Source organism: Protopterus annectens, chromosome 12.part0 (genome assembly GCF_019279795.1).
Source record: "Protopterus annectens isolate FY-2018-M chromosome 12.part0, PAN1.0, whole genome shotgun sequence".
Classification (NCBI taxonomy): Eukaryota; Metazoa; Chordata; order Ceratodontiformes; family Protopteridae; genus Protopterus; species Protopterus annectens.
The window spans coordinates 1,117,003,415-1,117,022,604 of record NC_056746.1 but is presented as its reverse complement, the minus strand read 5'-3'; positions in this window follow the sequence as shown (position 1 = coordinate 1,117,022,604).

Sequence of the window (19,190 nt, the reverse complement as noted above, 5' to 3'; positions counted from 1 at the left end):
TAGCATGGGGAGGCTGTGGGTGAGGGAGACACCCAGCCTCAGTTCCTGCGGGGAGTGGTTTGGGTTCACCACATATATAAGGAGATGAGGGACTGGCAAGTGAACATCAGGCATAGGACACTGGGTTTACAGGACCCCCGACAGTACATGCCAAAGGGTCACCTACTCATGTCAAACTTGCATAGATGTCTACTTTGAGTGCTAATCTATTCTTCTTAAGGATGTACATTGACATCCACAAGAATGAATCCCAAAAGGCGTTAAACAATGAACACATACATCTCAGTTCTGGGCCATCCCTGTTGGCTCAACTGGCATGGGAGAAATCATAGATTCCATATTAATTTTAACTATAGTGAACCATTTTATGTGCAGATGAAAGTATGAAGAGTAGACTTCTCAATTACAAGTTCAGCCTTTGAGCTTTTACTGGGGCAGTAGCATAGCAAGAGTGGAGTGACAGGGGCAGAAAACCTGGGTGCAAAGTGTTAGTGAGAAAAACCACATCAGGAACAAAAACATGTTTATTCTGCAAAGCTTCCGGGTTAACACCCTTCCTCAGTGCATTAACAAAACCAATTAGTACATCCATTTTAAATAAGAGCATCAATTAATCACATGTCAGTCAGCTAACCTATCAAACCCATATATCACCCCCCTTTTATATATACAAGTTCATGTAAAATTTTAAATCACAGAGTTGTTCAAAAATCAGCATTATTAAAACACACATTAAACATAATACAGTCAATAAATATAACTAGGTTAATAAATATAACTAAGTTAATAAATATAACTATAACTAATAATATTCATTTTTGTTTTATTTCTTTTTGCTTTTTTACTAAAATAAGTTTTATACTTGCCATACTATTAATACCTGGTTTACTATCTGCTCTCCAGGTATTAATAGTATGGCAAGTATAAAACCATGGCTGATGTGATTAATTGATGCTCTTATTTAAAATGGATGTACTAATTGATTTTATAATGCACTGAGGAAGGGTGTTAACCCAAAAACTTTGCAGAATAAACTTGCTTTTGTTCCTGGTTTGTCTTGCTGAAGAGTCTGCCTGTCTGAACTACAGCTTTGACCAACTTTGCAGTGACCACAATCGAGAGTTCCTGAATTTTTTTTCTGTACCAAAATGGCAGTACAGAAAGACATTTGGGCACAATGTCCTTTTTTTTTTCACTTCACTTGAAGAGCAGATGAGGTGGGAAGCTATATCAGAGACCACCACAGGTGGTGGATGAGCCAGCTATGGCTCAGACTGGATCAAATTGATCAAACAGATCGCTCGCCATGGGCTGACCTGCTGACACTCTAGGATATGCCTCAAGGTGGGTGCAGTTGTGCACCTCTCATGGTTCTCCTGTCAATGATTGGTCTGAGAATGATCCCTTGCTAGTTTAGACAGCACTTACAACTCATGGAATGTGAGACCAGTTCATGGCTAAGCTTCAAAGGAGGAGGCTTTGTTTGACATCTGGTCTCTGAATTCCTTTTCTTCTCTTGTTAATTTAGCACTGAACCAGCATTATGAGAAGTACACTACTACCAGTCCTAGAAGGTGCAACCCTCCAAAACTGCCGACTTCCTTGTAGTTGTGTAGGTTGCAGGCTTGTCTCCATCTCCTGCATGGAGCTCTAGCACCTGAGGCCCTGGTTCATTTCATGCTCCCTTCCCAGGCAATAAAGGTAGTACAAGTATACAACCTGGCTTGTGATCCATTTTCTGCTGAAATACTTTGAATTTTTTTGCATTTTTAACCCTTCAGCAAGGGAACTTTTCAGTGACCTACCTTTATACAAGCTGTGAAAAGAGCAAAACAGAACTGGGGAACACAGGAGTCGAGTGCACCTCCATAGTTCAGTGAGCAAATTCTTAACATTTGCAAGCCACAGGTATGCATATCCTGATGGTGGAAGAGAGAGATTTTAGAAAGGTGCTAAGATGGAAAAATCAGAATAGGAAATCCCCAAAGTAGGTCTCTGCAGATGACCTCTGAAATCAGATTTATTTGCAATACCATGACCTAAAAATCTGTTTTATTCTATGAAGTTTTATCAGGTACTCATATGAAAATAAAACTGTGCTCAGGCACAATAAAGTAGGGGAGATGACAGGGACATGGGGAATAAAAAAAAAACACAGCCACAGATTAAACGTGCACATCTGTAACCCTTCCAGTTAGACGTTTGCTGCTTGAGGTATGCTTTCCAGCTGTGCAGTTAAAAAATAACCAACATGCTGTTTACAAATTCCAGGCAATGTGCAAGCAAATGCACTTCTGTGTTCTGTTGTTCTAGATTGTCTTATGATAATATTGCATTCACACTTTGGAGATCAAAGGTTATATATGCCTTTGCAGCACTGGATTTTATTTTGTAGTGTAAGTGATCCTGTGCTTTTTCTGGCTTACATTTCTGATCGAAGTGTAAATATTTCCTCGACTATGATATATATGACTAGTGCTTTTGACATATTTTAATTATGTTCTAACTTGTTGGTATAATGGTTAAGGTGTGCATTTCACAGATACAAGATACAGGGTTTGATTCTTGAGAAGCATGGCTAGGCTTACAAAGGCTCTCTGGGGTCATTAGCCTAGAAATCACTTTTGAACCAATAACATTTTTTTCTCCATTCCTATAATATTCTTTATCTGGAAGACATTAATATATTCAGTAATGTGAAATTTTGAATGTCTGAGCAGTTAGATATTTAAAATGCCTGTATAATGCTACTTTATATCTAGTTGACCCTTACTGCTCAGTCTAAAGCCAGTAACACAAAGATGCATCAAAGACAGTGTAACTGAATGATAGCTGTCATTTAAGTGTACTTTCTTTGTCATTTTAAACTTTATCTTTGTTTTCTCAAGTAAAATATGTTTTGGAAAAGTATTCCATGCACAACATGCTCAAAAGACATATTTAAAACTGTCATTTCTGAATTGCTTTTTTTATTTCACAGTGGATCGCTTGTACATGTGCATCCTTAATCATTCACAAATAAAATGCTACCTCTTCTAGTATTTTCTAAGAAATGTAAACTCAGTTTATTTAACCTCCCTCTATGAAGACGTCACTTGAGTCACATTTTACACTCAAAACACTTCAACTGTATTTTATGTTTGGTTTCCTTTATACATTATTGGCTACTGAGTTTTAGTCTAACAGACCATAGCAAATGGAAACTTCATTATCTGCTTTTCTGCTATATAGCTTTTATTTTCTTTTTACAGCTCCCAGAGCCCCATTAGCTTTGGAGTTTGCAGTTTGGAATAGATTCTTCTAATCAATAGAACTGATGTACAAGTTATTTCCACACTCACCTTTTAATAATATGTGACAGACTACCACTAATGCATTTAAGTTCTTCCCAGAAGTATGACACAAAGGCAGACAAAATTGTAGTGCATAACCTTTTTACTATTTTTATTTTGTATTATCTTTTATGTTTGCAAACATTATCTAGGTGAATGTGAAAATCTGCTTTAGCCCAGTTACCCAGTTATTGAATAAAACAAAGTTATTGAATAATTAATTGTTTCTATCTTCTACAAAACTACAATAAACCATAATGTGTCTGTTGGAGCAGAGCTACAGTCAGATGTTTCTGGAAGGTGTGAGATAGAGAAACAATCTCAGTTTTAGAAGTGTATGACCAAGTACTTTTAAAAACAACAGAAGTGGTTCAGATGTGCTAGCTTGTGTGATTATAAAATAGCCTTGTTAAAAAAGTGCTGCACTATAGTTTTATGTTTCTATGGGTCACAATCTGAGGAAACACAAATTTATTGTGAAAATGATGTATGTGAATATCTGCTTCATAATTTAAAAAAAGGAGCTGCGGTGGTGCAGCGGTTTGCGTTGTTGCCTCAGAGCAAGAGGTTCTCTTGTTCAATTCTCAGCTTGAGCGCCTACTGTGTGGAGTCTGCATGTCCTCCCCATGGAGGAGTGACATTAAAGACATGCAGGTAGGTGTGAGCATGAATGGGTGTGCCTTCTTTGAAGGTTGGGTGTCAGGCTGGCAACTCGGCACTGTAAAAATCCACTGCCAATCATGAGCGGACCAGAATTCTGCTGTGGCAACCCCTAAATGGGAAAAGCCGAAAGACTTGAATCGTCTTGCACTTGCTTAAGTGAATCACTTTGCTTTGGAGCGCTTTATTTTAAAGTGAGTAGCAACTGCTAAAATATTGGTCTCAACAATGAAAGAAGCAATGGTTAGATGAGATGGAGAACTGGATGGGAATCATTTTCTGATACCAGCATTTGAATACTGTTTGCCTTACGTTAGGTCCGCTTAACAAGGTCTCATGTCATCATATCTGTTTCCAACTAATCACTTTAAAATAAACTAATCAAGTTTACTTTATTCAACTGGACAGATAAATCTAGTTTGTTAATGCAGCCAAATCAAACTATGCTCAGCTTATGAAGAGATATTCATCAGCCTGCCTTACACACACAAGGTGATATGTAAATCCTGCTGCCTGGAGACCTACCTGCAAGAGGAAACTGGTTAACTACTTAATAATGATCCCGCAGCACTCAGTAGACTAGAGACAGTTCCCGCCCCTCTGGTGCACTCAGCTTTCGACAGTAATTAGATTTTCATGTGTGTTTACAACATGTGCTACCTCATGGGGATGTGCGCAAATTAAAAAAAAAATCTTGATAAGCAAACGTGTGATAATAAAGTGCCTGCTCAAAATTTCCATCTTAATTAGAAATTAATAAATATACTGAGGATTGGAAACCACAAGAAGATTTATACATCATCATAACTCATTTTTTAAAATGAGTAGATGTAAATACCTTCCATTTCATGACTCCCCCAATCCTAAATAAGCCACTGCTGTTACATTATTCATTTTGTTTTCACTATGAAATTCCAGTCTGAAGAGCTTCTAGCAAAGAGGTTCTGGTGTCTTTTGTAATAATCATAATAATAAAATTAATTCATACATAATTGAGCATTTAGACTAGCCACAGGGAGAACCATAACAGCTGAAAACTGTAAAATATACCCTGTCCCAATGCAACATCTATGGAACATCCCATCCAATGCAGAATGATGTATTACACTAGGCATATAATAAAGATATTCAGTCAACAGAAAAAGTGCAAACAATAAACAAAAACGCAGAAAGGAGAACAGAAGACCCACTGCATAGCCAATCGTTCTCTTATGATGGCTGGGCATTTTCTTTACAGCATTACTAAATTTGTGACTAATGTTGCCGCGGTGGTGCAGCAGTTAGCATTGTCACCTCACAGCAAGAGGTTCTTCAGTTTGATTCTCAGCTGGAGCACCTTCTGTGCAGATTCTGCATGTCCTCCCTGGGTTGACTGAACTTTAAAGACAGGCAGGTGTGTGTGTGTGTGTGTGTGTGTGTGTGTGTGTGTGTGTGTGTGTGTGTGTGTGTGTGTGTGTGTGCGCACGTGTGTGCCTTCTGTGAAGATTGGGCGCTGATCTGGCAACTAGACACCATAAAAATCTACTGCCAATCAATAGCGAACCAGTGATCCACTGTGGCAACCCCTAACCTGGAAAAGCCGAAAGACTTTTAAGACTAAATTTGTGACTAATGTAGCACCCTGGGTGCTCTTCACCTCAAATATCTTGGGATAATACTGTTTCTAAACTGACTTCTGATGCATTAGTATATAAAGTAAATTCCCTTGCAAAATTAGAATCACTACCATTGGTTCACTACATAATGCCCTTTTCGGTTCACCAAATAGTCCGTTTGCCTCAAGAGACCATTGCATTTTGATAGGAACTTTTTTTTGTGAAAATTTTCTATAGTACTCCATTAAAGCAAGGAAAGTCTTTACTTGGCTTTCAGTGGTGGACATAGGCCATTTTTTTATAGCTAATATTTTTTTCTAATTCTGGTTTTACTATCCTCTTCCTATAAGGTATCCCTAATAATGGGCTTCCCCCCATGCCCAATTTATATTTTTTGGCATTTACAGTCAAGTCTACTTGTCTTATAGATTCAAATGCAGCCTTTTTTTGGTAGGTGAGAGTCCTAGTCTTGAGCTATGTACTGAAATAAACCTTCAAGGGTTACAAAAGCGGCTTTTTCTTAGTAGATTGGGAAGTGGCACTTAACAATATCCCTTTGTCAACTCTAATGTAGTTAACTTATTACTAAACATTGTGCTTACAGATTCTATTCAAATTACTAGTGGGGTGTAACTATCCATTTAAAATTGTAAGATGTAGAACTGTTGCTAGAGCAGTCTCTATCACATTCTGTGTTAAGTATGTGGAATAAACTCTCTCTATTAATTAGCGACTCAGAATAATTATATCTATTAAAAAAATCTTGATAACTGGGTTGATACTAAAGTTTATATATTTATATTGGAGTCTGTGTTTTGATTGGCATTTTCCCCTGTTTTTTTTTTCCAAAGTAATGGAAACTAATAAAGTATTACACTTTCCGTAGGCTCTCTATCAGCTCACCAATTCTGATCATGGAACAGGTATCACATTCTGAAATGCTTTTCAGTTTTCTAAGGTCATTACATACCCCAAAACTTCCTTCAGATATAGGATCATTCTGTGACTTTTCTATGATTCCTAATTTCAGCAACTTTTGAACCTTTTTCTTACTAATTGCTTCTGTGACTCTGGTACTCTACAAAGTTTCAGAATACCCTTCATTGCAGGTGTTACTCTTTGTTATATTCTTACACTTTAGTTCTTCCGATCATTTTAGAGAACATGCTTTTATTTCTTAATAGAAATTCTCTCATTTCCTGCTTTTATACTTTGGACAAGGATTCTTCTAGCCATACTTCAGGTAGAGATTCTCTGGTCCGGCCTGTATAAATTTCAGTTTGTAAGTTAACCACTGAATGTTATACTTTTTTCCATGGCTTTTCTGCATCAATGTTGTATATCTTTTCGATCTTTCTTTTTCCTAGTTGTCTAAATTTATTAGTTCATTGCATTTAGTCTTTTAATCACCTCAAAGGTGCCTTGCCACTTAGCCAGAAATGTGCTCTCCATGGAAGGTACGAACAGAAATACATGACCCCCTGGGTTAAATTCTCAAAGTTGTGCATTCTTATTATAAATTTATTGTTGCTCCTCTTGAACTTTCTACATATGCTGTTTTACTGTGGGCATAACCAGCTTTAGTCTATCCTGTAAGTCAGTGTAATGTTCTATCCCTCTTTTAAATGGTGTCCTACCCCTTGGCAGGTGGTCTCTTTAGTAATATCACGATAACTTCTAGGATGCCTGCCATACAAGAATTCAAATGGCGTAAACCCAGTTATAGCTTGTGAAACCTCTCTTATCACAATCAGAACATAGAGTAACAAGTGGTCCCAGTCCTTGCCATTTGCATCAATTACTTTTCTTTTCATGTATTTCACTGTTTTATTGAACCTCTCTGCTAAACCATCAGTCTGCAGATGGCACATTGACATTTTTTACTCATTAATATTAAAGCACTGGCACAGCTGACACAATACTCTTGGCATAAAGGGTATGCCTCAGTCAGTAAGCGCTTGTTTAGGGATACCTCTGAAGAATAGCAGTACTACTTCTGTGGTAACAGACTTGGTATTATCCTTGAGTAATGGCACAGCTTCTGACATTTTTGCAGCATAGTCCATTATTATGAATAGGAACTGATACTCATTGTGCAGCACAGTGACACAGGAAGTTGCATTGTTACCTCACAGCAAGAGGTTCACTAGTTTGATTCTCAGCTAGGGTACCTTTTGCATGAATTTTGCATGCCTTCCCCATGTTCATGGGGGTTTCAATGGGTGTTCTATTTTCCCATCATGTCATATCCCAAACACATACAGTAGGTGTGTGTGTGTGTGTGTGTGTGTGTGTGTGTGTGTGTGTGTGTGTGTGTGTGTGTGTGTGTGTGTGTGTGTGTGTGTGTGTGTGATGGCAGCTGTTCACACGGTTGCTTTAGTTGTCACCTGTGATTTGTATGCATGGATAGACTGATACCCATTGTTATATTTTTACTTAAGGCCTCAGAAGATCCATAGCAATGCACTCAAAGATCCACTCAAATGTCAGTTCTATAATAGACACTGGTATCTGTGTTCTGTGTGGTGTTCTGTACAAAAATCACAGAACTTTTCTGTTTCTTTAATTATTCCTGGCCAAAAGGATCTGGCTAACATTCCTGCCCTACCTTTGTCCATCTTGTCCATCTCCATGTGACCACAGCATTTCCACTAGACCTATGATCTCTTTTCAGGGAAACATAAGGTGGTAGTCATGCAGACTAGGATAAATTTGGCCAAGGCACCATGGAACTTCCTCTACTCTTTCTGAAAAGCACCATGGGATCTTTTGCAACCACCTGAGTTACCACCAACTCAAACAGATGGTGTCTCATTTTAACTTCACATGTGAAAGACAATATACTAAGGAGTGCAGCACTCCCCTTGTTCTGCACTACAGTGTCAGTATTGGAAAGTAATGAACTGAGTCCTACAACTTTCTGATTGTCCAGCATCAAGGACAAGCATACCAAATGTTGAGCTCATCATCTTCTTCCGGCTGTTCCCGTTAGGGCTCGCCACAGTGGATCATCTGTTTCCATTTCTTCCTGTCCTCTGCATCATGCTCTTTCACACCACCCGCTTGCATGTCCTCTCCCACCACATCCATAAACCTTATCTTAGGCCTTCCTCTTTTTCTCTTACCTGGCAGCTCCATCCTTAGCATCCTTTTCCCAATATACCTAGCATCCCTCCTCAGCACATGTCCAAACCAAATCAATCTCGCCTCGCTTGCTTTGTCTTCAAACTGTCCAACCTGAGCTGACCCTCTAATATACTGATTCCTAATCCTGTCTATCCTAGTCACACCCAGTGGAAATCTTAACATCTTTAACTCTGCCACATCCAGCTCTGACTCCTGCCTTTTTGTCAATGCCACCGTCTCCAACCCATATAATATAGCTGGTCTCACTACCCTCTTGTAGACCTTCCCTTTCACTCTTACTGGTACCCGTCTGTCACAAATCACTCCTGACACTCTTCTCTACCCATTCCACCCTGCCTGTACTGTACTCTCTTCCACACTCACCATTACTCTGAACTGTTGATCCCAAGTACTTAAACTCATCCACCTTTACCAACTCTACTCCCTGCATCCTCACCATTCCTCTACCCTCCCTCTCGTTTACACACATATATTCTGTTTTAGCCCTGCTGACCTTCATTCCTCTCATCTCTAAAGCATATCTCCACCTCTCCAGGGTCTCCTCAACCTGGTCCCTACTCTCACTACATATCACAATGTCATCTGCAAACATCATAGTCCACGGGGCATCCTGTCTGATCTCATCTATCAACCTGTCCATTACCACTGCAAATTAGAAAGGGCTCAGAGCTGATCCTTGATGTAATCCCACTTCCACCTTAAACGTATCTGTCACTCCCACCACAGTCCTCACCATTGTCACATTACCCTCGTACATATCCTGTACCACTCTTACATACTTATCTGCCACTCCCGGCTTCCTCATACAATACCACAACTCCTCTCTAGGCACCCTGTCATATGCTTTCTCTAAGTCCACAAAGACAATGCAACTCCTTCTGACCTTCTCTGTATTTCTCCAACAACACTCTCAGAGCAAACATTGCATCTGTAGTGCTCTTTCCTGGCATGAAACCATACTGCTGATCACTAATCATAACCTCCCTTCTTAACCTAGCTTCCACTACTTTTTCCCATAACTTCAAGCTGTGACTGATCAATTTTATCCCTCTGTAGTTACTGCAGCTCTGCACATCACCCTTATTCTTAAAGATAGGTACCAAAACACTTTTTCTCCACTCCTCAGGCATCATCTGACTTTCCAAAATTTCATTAAACAATCAGGTTAAAAATTCCACTGCCATTTCTCCTAAGCACCTCCATGCTTCCACTGGTATGTCATCTGGGCCAACAGCCTTTCCATTCTTCATCTTCTTCATAGCTATCCTTACTTCCTCCTTGCTAATCTGTTTCACTTCCTGATTCACTATCCCCACATCATCCAACCTTCTCTCTCTCGCATTTTCTTCAGTCATCAGCCCTTCAAAGTACTCTTTCTATCTACTCAACACACTCTTCTCACTTGTGAGTACGTTTCCCCTCACTATCCTTTATCACCCTTACCTGCTGCACATCTTTCCCAGCTCTGTCCCTCTGTCTAGCCAATCGGTACAGGTCCTTTTCTCCCTCTTTAGTGTCCAATCTCTCATACAGCTCTCCATATGCCTTATCCTTAGCCTTCGCCACCTCTCTCTTTGCCATGCGCCTCATCTCCTTATCATCATGTCTAATTTCTTCATCTCTTTGACAATCCCACTTCTTCTTCGCCAGCCTCTTCCTCTGTATACTCTCCTGTTCTTCCTCATTCCACCATGTTGAGCTATTAAGACTAAAAATGATCATGTAAGCCTGTATACATTGAGGGGTCCTATAATATGCACCCTATTTGCCAGATACTGTGCTCTCTCTCAATACTTATGCTTCTGTTCTAGGATATCGACTCATGTAAAGTCACAAAATCTGCAGATTCAATGGACACAAAATTCTACTTGAAAAGGATGAAGTGCAACAGCTGGAAGTGACCAAATTTTGTAGCTGCACATTCACTTGTTTGTGAGCTTCTGTACTTAATTTGTGTCAGTTATGCTGCACAATGTTTTTATGAGCATTTTCTACTTGTGCCTTTTCTGGCCTAGCTAGGTTGAATAAATATATTGCTTTCTTACTCATATGGAGTCAGAAAAAAATCTCAACCTAAAACAAAATTGTTTAACTGCTGATTTCTGAAAGCAAATTTTAGAGTCATGACAAGGACAGCAAATGATACAGATAGCCAAATACTAATATGCCTATGCATACCACTACTTTGAAACATAATTCCTTGGAAGCATCGAATACAAAAGACCAAGATTCATATAAATCATTTGAAGCTGTCCAAGTATCCTGAAGCCTTTACAAGTAAAACAGCAGGGGCAAAAGGTCACACATGGATGTTGTAGCTAAGCAAAGAGCACTGCTTAGGTCTTGGTATTAAAAGCATTCGTTGGCATTCCATTACCACTGGATGGAATAAAGAAAACAAATACAAGGAGGTTAATATGCTTTTAAATGCCTGGCAGAGTGGATCAATTCTAAGGTGAGTCCTAGAGAAGAACAGTAGTTAAGATATTGTAACCAGAATAGTAAAAAAATCACTGTGACGTCTTTACACAATTGTGGCCTTTCTACTGACCTGGGCAATTATAGGTCCAGCTGCCTTATATGCATAGCAGAACTCATATATGCAGACACAGGCAACGTAACTGATGTAGACCCCAATCAGTTTGGTTTTATGAAGGGCAGATCCTTTCTCCTGAACCTAGCAAGCTTCTTTGAAAAACTTAGAGAGACTGAAAACTGTGGTTAGTCTGTAGATGTTGCTTATCTTCACCTGGCCAGTGCTTTTGACACTACACTCCATGCTGGTATTACTGAAGAACTAGACAAACTTGATGTAAACCCTTAATGCTGTCCACTGGATAACAAGCTGGCTATTCAACAGATCCCAAGTTGTGAAAGCTGCTGGTACCCTCTCTGAACTTAAAATTTCAAATATTGGGGTACTGCACAGATCCGTGTTGGGCCGTCTCCTGTTTGGCATTTACTATGCAGACATCCAAGGCAATATCCCAGAATCCTGTTTGGCATTTACTTTGCAGACATCCAAGGTAATATCCCAGAAATGTCCAAATTACCAAGTTTGCTGTTGACTGCAGTCTGGGCACTATCTGTTCAGCCACTGTTATTAAACAGCTTCAGCAAAGGGTGGAATATGCACATACCTGGGGACAGATTCCAAAAGAAGTGATCTCAGTTTAAGTGACTTACTCCTATGAAAGCCTGCCCTCGTTCTAAAAGAATTGTTGTCAGTCTAAGTGACTTACTTCAGTGTAAGGTCTATCTATAAACAGACTCACACCAGGGCCAGATTCCAAAACACCTGCTCTCAGTGTAAGTGATTTAATCTGATGTACTACACTAGAGTAAGTGGAAATGGGCCCCTGGTGGACAAAAAATGTTCCCAAGAAACATTCAAAAGGTGTCATTTTCAAAAAAAAAAAACACTGTTCCCACCTCATATGTTATAAATGGCACTCCTCTTCAGACAGATACAATGATAAGAGAAGTGGGTACATATGTGGATAGCACTATCTTATTTGGTCATCATGTTTCCACCATAGTTAGGAAGTCTTCTATCCATCCACAACCCCTTTTCCCATTTTTGCACATGGGGTCAGGGTATCACTTCAACAGTGGCAGTCATCTAGAGCCACGGTTTACATCACCAGTTAGCTAGCCCTGCCAAGGTAATTATTCCACATCACACACTTGTATGCAGACTGTGACCAGTTGCCTAGTATTCTTCCTATGTGAACAGGAAGTAAAACAACTTGACTGTCTCTGTTCATGAGAAGTCAATTGGTCTACTGTAGTGACCTGCTATAATGCACCCATGCAGGTAAGAGCTGAATGAGTATTCATAACTTTGCTAAGCATTATGAGTAATATGCATTCATGCAGCCTATAGCTGCTTGAAATTACATCCAAATCCCCTGCATATTAATTCTTTGGCAGTAACTCCCTCCTCTGCAAAGTTTGTTTCATCTCCAATACAGGATGATATAATGACTGTGTATTGCTAGCAATCATTGCTGTCAGTCACGGAAACTCCAGTGACTGTGCCAGCATCTACCTCAACAATTCCATATTACAAAGGCTGCAAAGAATGATTCTCTAGCCACTGTAGGAGGTGAGTCTCTATTGGACATACACATCTTGAGTTAAGACAGAACACCAGTCTGTCAGGTGTGCTTTCTCTCCCTCCATAGATGTTTCTTCCAGAACACGATTCTATTTTCATGCAGGGGAGGGTCACTCTCATGACAGAAAATTAAAGACTGCATCTTTTTTTCTTGCCACTTTTGATAATTGCCTGAAAATCTATATTCCATTACCACAAAAACTGATACTGCTTCAGACTGATATAAGAATGAAATAAAATCATTTAAACAATGCCTTATTCTCATTTGATCCGCAACAGTCTCAAAGCAATATGTTATTTTGCCCTAAATATGGGGGGATTTACTTCTGCGGTGTTGCCCTTTGGATGAGAAGTTAAGCTGAGATTCCACCTGCATGAGATTTTTTTTATCCTCTCGGTGCAAGATCTAGCCCAGCAAAACTTCTACCTGCACCTAATCAGCCCACTTGTTCCATGTCTGGGAATTCAAATGGGCTCATCTGTTTTGTGGTGAGATTTGGGTACTAGAGAGAAGGCCAACTTGTTGTTCCTATGGTGTGGCCTCCCCTCTCCTACAGTGGATCTTTTGAGCTCCATTGCATGTTGCCCCCTGAAGGGAAGCATGTATTCACTCCCTGAATTCACCTTGTTTTACTGTTTGAGTGAACTCAGCAGCACAGCCTCACTAGGCCTGACCTCCATGTAGTGCAACACTTTGTACTCCTGCTAGATGTCATTCATGTGGTGAGTCAGAGCAGTCTCTCTCCACCCAGAATGGTTAAGATGGCTACTCTTCCAATTCTCCCCCACCAGATCCTACAGGCACCTACACCACTGTTCAACTTATGTCGCCTATGCCATAGTCAGGGCTTTATCCCTCTAAGCCATGTAGCTGGTTCTAATATAGATTGATGTTCAGACCCTGTGTCACACATCAATGAAGAAAAAGAGATTCCAATTGTATTACAAAAAGAAGAGTTTTGTGAAATGTTCCTTTTCTTGCATGTGTCCGGAGGTTTAAAGTATTTACAAACAAAATTTAAAATGGCTTAATTCCTCTATCGGCCAAAACACCATCTAGTTCCTGTGTTTTGTACCTCCAAACTGCCCTTCAGGAACAAGGGCAAGACAGTTTTCTTGATGTCTACATTTAACTTTCTGTTCAGTATAGCTACTACCCAATGTCTGCTTTCAAAAGTCATAGTGGCAGTGGGATCGGCTTGATCAACAAAATGAAATAAATAATGAAATAAGTAATCTTAAGTCAGTTTCTGTCCTCTGTTGCTAGTTCCTCATTCCCAGCTAGAAGCAGCAATTTATCTTTTCTGTTCTGCTAGCACTCCAGCCCCAGAAACACACGCTGCCCTTCTTCTGCATATGTACTGCTGTTTGACACCTATCTGGCATGTGATTCATTAACTGTCCCTTGCTTTCTACTTTTTAAACCTGGCTCCCAAACCTAAGTATGCACTGTACTTTGAGTTTACCATATCCAGTGCATTACTGGCTCTGAGTCCATTCCCCAGTGTAAACTTGATTTGCCTGGTCAAATAACTTTAACCAAGCCTTATTGGATGATACCTGGTCTTCCAGTCCAATAGTCCCATGCTTCTTCTATTAGCTCACAGCTCTAAAAACCAAAAAAAGGTGGACATCTTTCTTTTCTTTCTGCACCTGGTGGAGTTTGAAAGGAACTGTATGCAAGGTAAGAACTTTTATGAAGGATAATGCAATCTTGTATGTTGGATACATGGATGATTTGCTGGTGTTAGGTTTGTGAAACCATTCAGGAGGTGGACAAGTTTGTAGGTGAGTGTAATTTGGAAAGCACAACTGGTAAAATTTTTAAGTCTTGAGAAAAACAAGTCCTCAAGTACTTTATTATAAGTGCACATATTCAGCACCTAATATACTCTTTGCTGATAGGAGAATTTGTTAAGTGCAATATGACAGATGAAAAGGATTTGAAACCGTAAACAAAGACATTATTTATAGACTTTCTGATAGACAATGTTCATTTTTATCTCTATATAAAGCAAAGACAAAAGTTTATTTTTAAAGGACAGGAAAATGTCAAGCTTAAAGCAAGTTATTATAGGAATTATTGAAGTGAGATTATGGGCAAAATAAAATGCATTGTGTTATGAAATATACTACTTTTCCTGAAATTTATTGCCATATAATTGAAATGAAACTGAGAATTTTATTGAGTAAAACTACACTGAAAAAGTTCTTGCCAGACAAACCATCATTTTCATACACTAACCATGGGATTCAGAAAGGTTACCTCCAGTAGTAAAAAGAGCTGTAGAAGTAACATGGTCAACTGCCCCTCCAGCTTACCACAAATGTTAATGAGGCATTCTGGAAGAGTGGCATATGAAAATTAGTCATGTGTTCTACCCCCGAAGTGCCTGCAGGAAATGCTTTATAGAGTCAAGTGATTCATACAACCATTCGACTGTGTATATCACCTTCACTAGCCACATATATTAACTTGGCCAAACATTTGCATTCAAACTTTACTTTCAATGGTAGAGAGAGCACATTAGAGGTGTCAAGGAGTTTAACAGAGAAATAGTGGAGGGTGTTGTGTATCTGCAGAGGTATGAGTGGTGTAAGGTGCGTGTGTGTGTGTGTGTGTGTGTGTGTGTGTGTGTGTGTGTGTGTGTGTGTGTGTGTGGTCACAGTAGGGGGCTAGCTAGGGGATAGGTGAAGCAGGGGTGAGAGAGAGAGAGTGCATGTATGTGTGAGTGAGATCGGATGGGGGGAGTATTTGATTATGGTGTGTGTGTGTGTGTGTGTGTGTGTGTGTGTGTGTGTGTGTGTGTGTGTGTGTGTGTGTGTGTGTGTGTGTGTGTGTGCAGGAGCGGCCTTAGGTCAACTGGTGCCCTAGGCAAAACAGCTCCACAGCGCCCCCCCACCACACTATCTTGTGCCTCCAACCTTGTCTACCTACATCAAATAAATAATAGAAAAGCGCCCCTGCTAGAGCGGCGCCCTAGGCGGCTGCCTAGTTAGCCTATGCCTAAGGCTGGCTATGTGTGTGTGTGTGTGTGTGTGTGTGTGTGTGTGTGTGTGTGTGTGTGTGAGAGGGGGGATCCCACTCCTCTTAACTATCCCTAGACTAACAAGCACTGACTGTTATATGGGGTGGAGAGGAGCACTAAATATTAGGGGACACTTAATAAATATTACTTTAGCTCACTGAAATATACAAACTCTGAAATCACACAGCCCTAAATCAAAAGTCTGCTTTTAGGACAATGTAGCCATTATCTTCATTCTGAGGTAGTGCAGCCTTGGACTTAGCATATGAAGATTGCAGGTGTATGGAAACTAATCTCTCACGTTAAGGGTACAGGAGTTCCAATCCTCCTACAGACTCAGTGTTACTAAACAAACTGACTCACACTTTCACAACGTATTTATACTCTCTACTCATTTTCAACTGCTCTGTTTTTGCTAAGCTTAAATGCCACTATCAATAGCATGAGTCCTAGATACTCAGCAGTTTACTTTATTAGGTTCAGTTAATTGGATTTTGATTCTACAAGACCAAATAAACCATTATGTTACTAATTTTGAACCTGTATGATGCTGATTACTTATATGTACATACTAGGCAACAATCTTGCTTTCCATATGTGATGTCATGTGCTAATATGTTTGAAGGCCATATTAGCTATCCAGATGGAGAAAAAAACATCACACACAGTCTTCAGAGCAAATGTTCTTCAGCTACAGTGGAAGCAAGTTAAAAGAATGTTTTTACTGTTGTGTTTTTTATGCATGGGATGGATGTGGCCAGGTATACGTATGCAGAGTTGTGTTTATGTCTGACCACAAACTATAAAAACCTATTTCTGTTCCACTCTGTATGAGATTCTCTCTTTGTGGGTGTATATTTTTGTTGAGATTGCCTAGTATCTTGGGTACCACTACAGTTATAATGGGAACGTTTATGAAATTTCCTGTATTCTGGCTGGGGACCCTATTTTCTGCTTTAGGTGGTGGTGACTATATTAGTGTGAACTACAGTGACTTTGACATTTAAGCATTACTACCGATTTTCATACAGTAGACAGACCAGAGGCAAACTTGCAGAACTGTAATAGATTGTATCTGGTACTGATGCTTGTGCTCTCTGTCTCCCTCCCTCCCTTATGAATCACGTACTAGCCTTGGGCAGTATGTACCATATTTACAAATGTTCTTTGCCATCATTAGCATGCATTTTGAATCTTTATTACAGACACTATTGCAAGATTCCAGACCAATCAGTATGAGAAGAAACTGTTTGAGCTACTCAGGCTGCAGTAAAAGACAGATATTGTAATCTGTACTTCTGCATGGATACTTTTCTGTGTCAGTCAAAACATCTGCATTTCAGTTCTCCAGCTTTTAAATAAATGTATCATTTATCCTATGCCTCAGGCCAGCTGTTGTGTAACTATTTATGAACTGGGTATGTGAACAAGCTGGGTTTTCCATAGTCAGGATAGAAAATAAGAAGCGTAAAACTGTTATGCCAAGCATCTTAAGACAGTCGACTATTTCATAGGAAGGCAGAAACGTGGTGTGTGAGTGTGTTAGCATAAAAGGGTGCATAAAAATGCACTCACGTATCTACAAATATAGTGTATGTAAACCTACAGATGTATATATACATACACACAAACAGAAATAAATACAGCGTAAGCATACCCTAGGACCTTGGGGAAGGGTTTCTGTACAAACACCCATGCATAACACTTACTTTAAGAATATTCCCTAGGTGAAACACAGACTCACATGCATGCGCATACGTATGCTCACACACAGTCATATACATTGTAAGCATACCCTAGGGGAAGGGGTAGACAGAAACACAAATACATATCATATTTTGAAAGTATAAACTAGGAAAAGTGGTGCACTTGCTCCCAATCTTCACAGAAGGCGCACACACACACACACACACACACACACACACACACACACACACACACACACACACACACACACACACACAAGCTAAAGTAAACCCTCTTTTGACAAGTAAACATGAACCATGAAGGCTGATCCATTGTATGAGTGCAAGACATGTTGTGCTAATGAATGGAACAAAACAATGAATGAAAAGGACAAACTGTAAAATCTGCATACTGAATACACTGAAATACTGAACAATACTTCCAGTGCCAGAGCAAAAATATATTTAAACTTACAAAAAAATGATAGAAAGGGGGTAAATATTTGCAGGTAAGAAATTCAAACACATATAGTGAAAAGGTGCAGAATTAGATGCAGATCCACTGCATTAAGAACAGGGCTGACAGCTGGATGCAGTGACGCTTATCTGTTAAGTATTTTGTTGTTGTTGTTTTAATGGTTACATATGTTAGTTTTCTACCATCTCCAGAAAAGTGAGTTAAGATTAAATAAGGCCCTTTGTTCTTCATGCCCCCAAGTGAATTCTGTATTTCACTGGCAAATATTTATTCTACTGGCTGTCAGGAATTCTAAAAATCAGTTACTGTCTGATGAAGCATTATACCAGGAAAACAAGTTGAGAAGTAAATATGTGTGATGTCACTGGCTTTGAGTTACGCTAGTGACAAATAACAGGTGAGATGTTGCCTCATAAATATTTTGTTAGAAGGCATGACACATAGCAACAGCCCGTCATTTATACACTGTCATATTCCTGCCAGGTCACATTGCTATTACAAGTGCTGTGAAGGCTGGCGTGCATTCTTACTACTCTGTTTCCTGAAGGGTGTAGGAGCTGGGTGACAGATGTACATTGTGCTTACAGTTAATGAAATAAGTAGAAGTCACTGTTTCACTGCTGTTTTACTGCACAAATTAAACCCTCTTCACCCAATTTATAGCTTTCTTCAGAATGAAAGCATATGCCACTAAAAGCAATGACATGACAAAGGTCGTGGCATCTTAATCTCCCATGGATATGGACTAAATGAACTGTGGAAAATAAGCTGTAACTGTTTTCACTGAAGAAACAACAATTCTGTTTTAAGTTCCAAAGGAATTAACTCACCTGCATCTGATTCACTTGAAGATGACTGGGGCAAATTGCGGAAAACAAACATGCATCATCCCTGTAAACTGCAGCAACTTGGAGTGATACAAACAGAATTTCCATAGTGGCACTGCATTTTCAAGCTACTACTTTTCACATTAATACTTAGCGGACCGGAGTTCCGCTGTGGTGACCCCTAACCGGGAAAAGCCGAAAGACACAACAACAACTTTCTAAGGTTCTTTAGTGGTCTTCCAGATATGAAGCTTTGCCAGTATTTGTTCAATACTATAGAACTCTCTCCACAATTGTCTGCTTAAATGGGAAAGAAA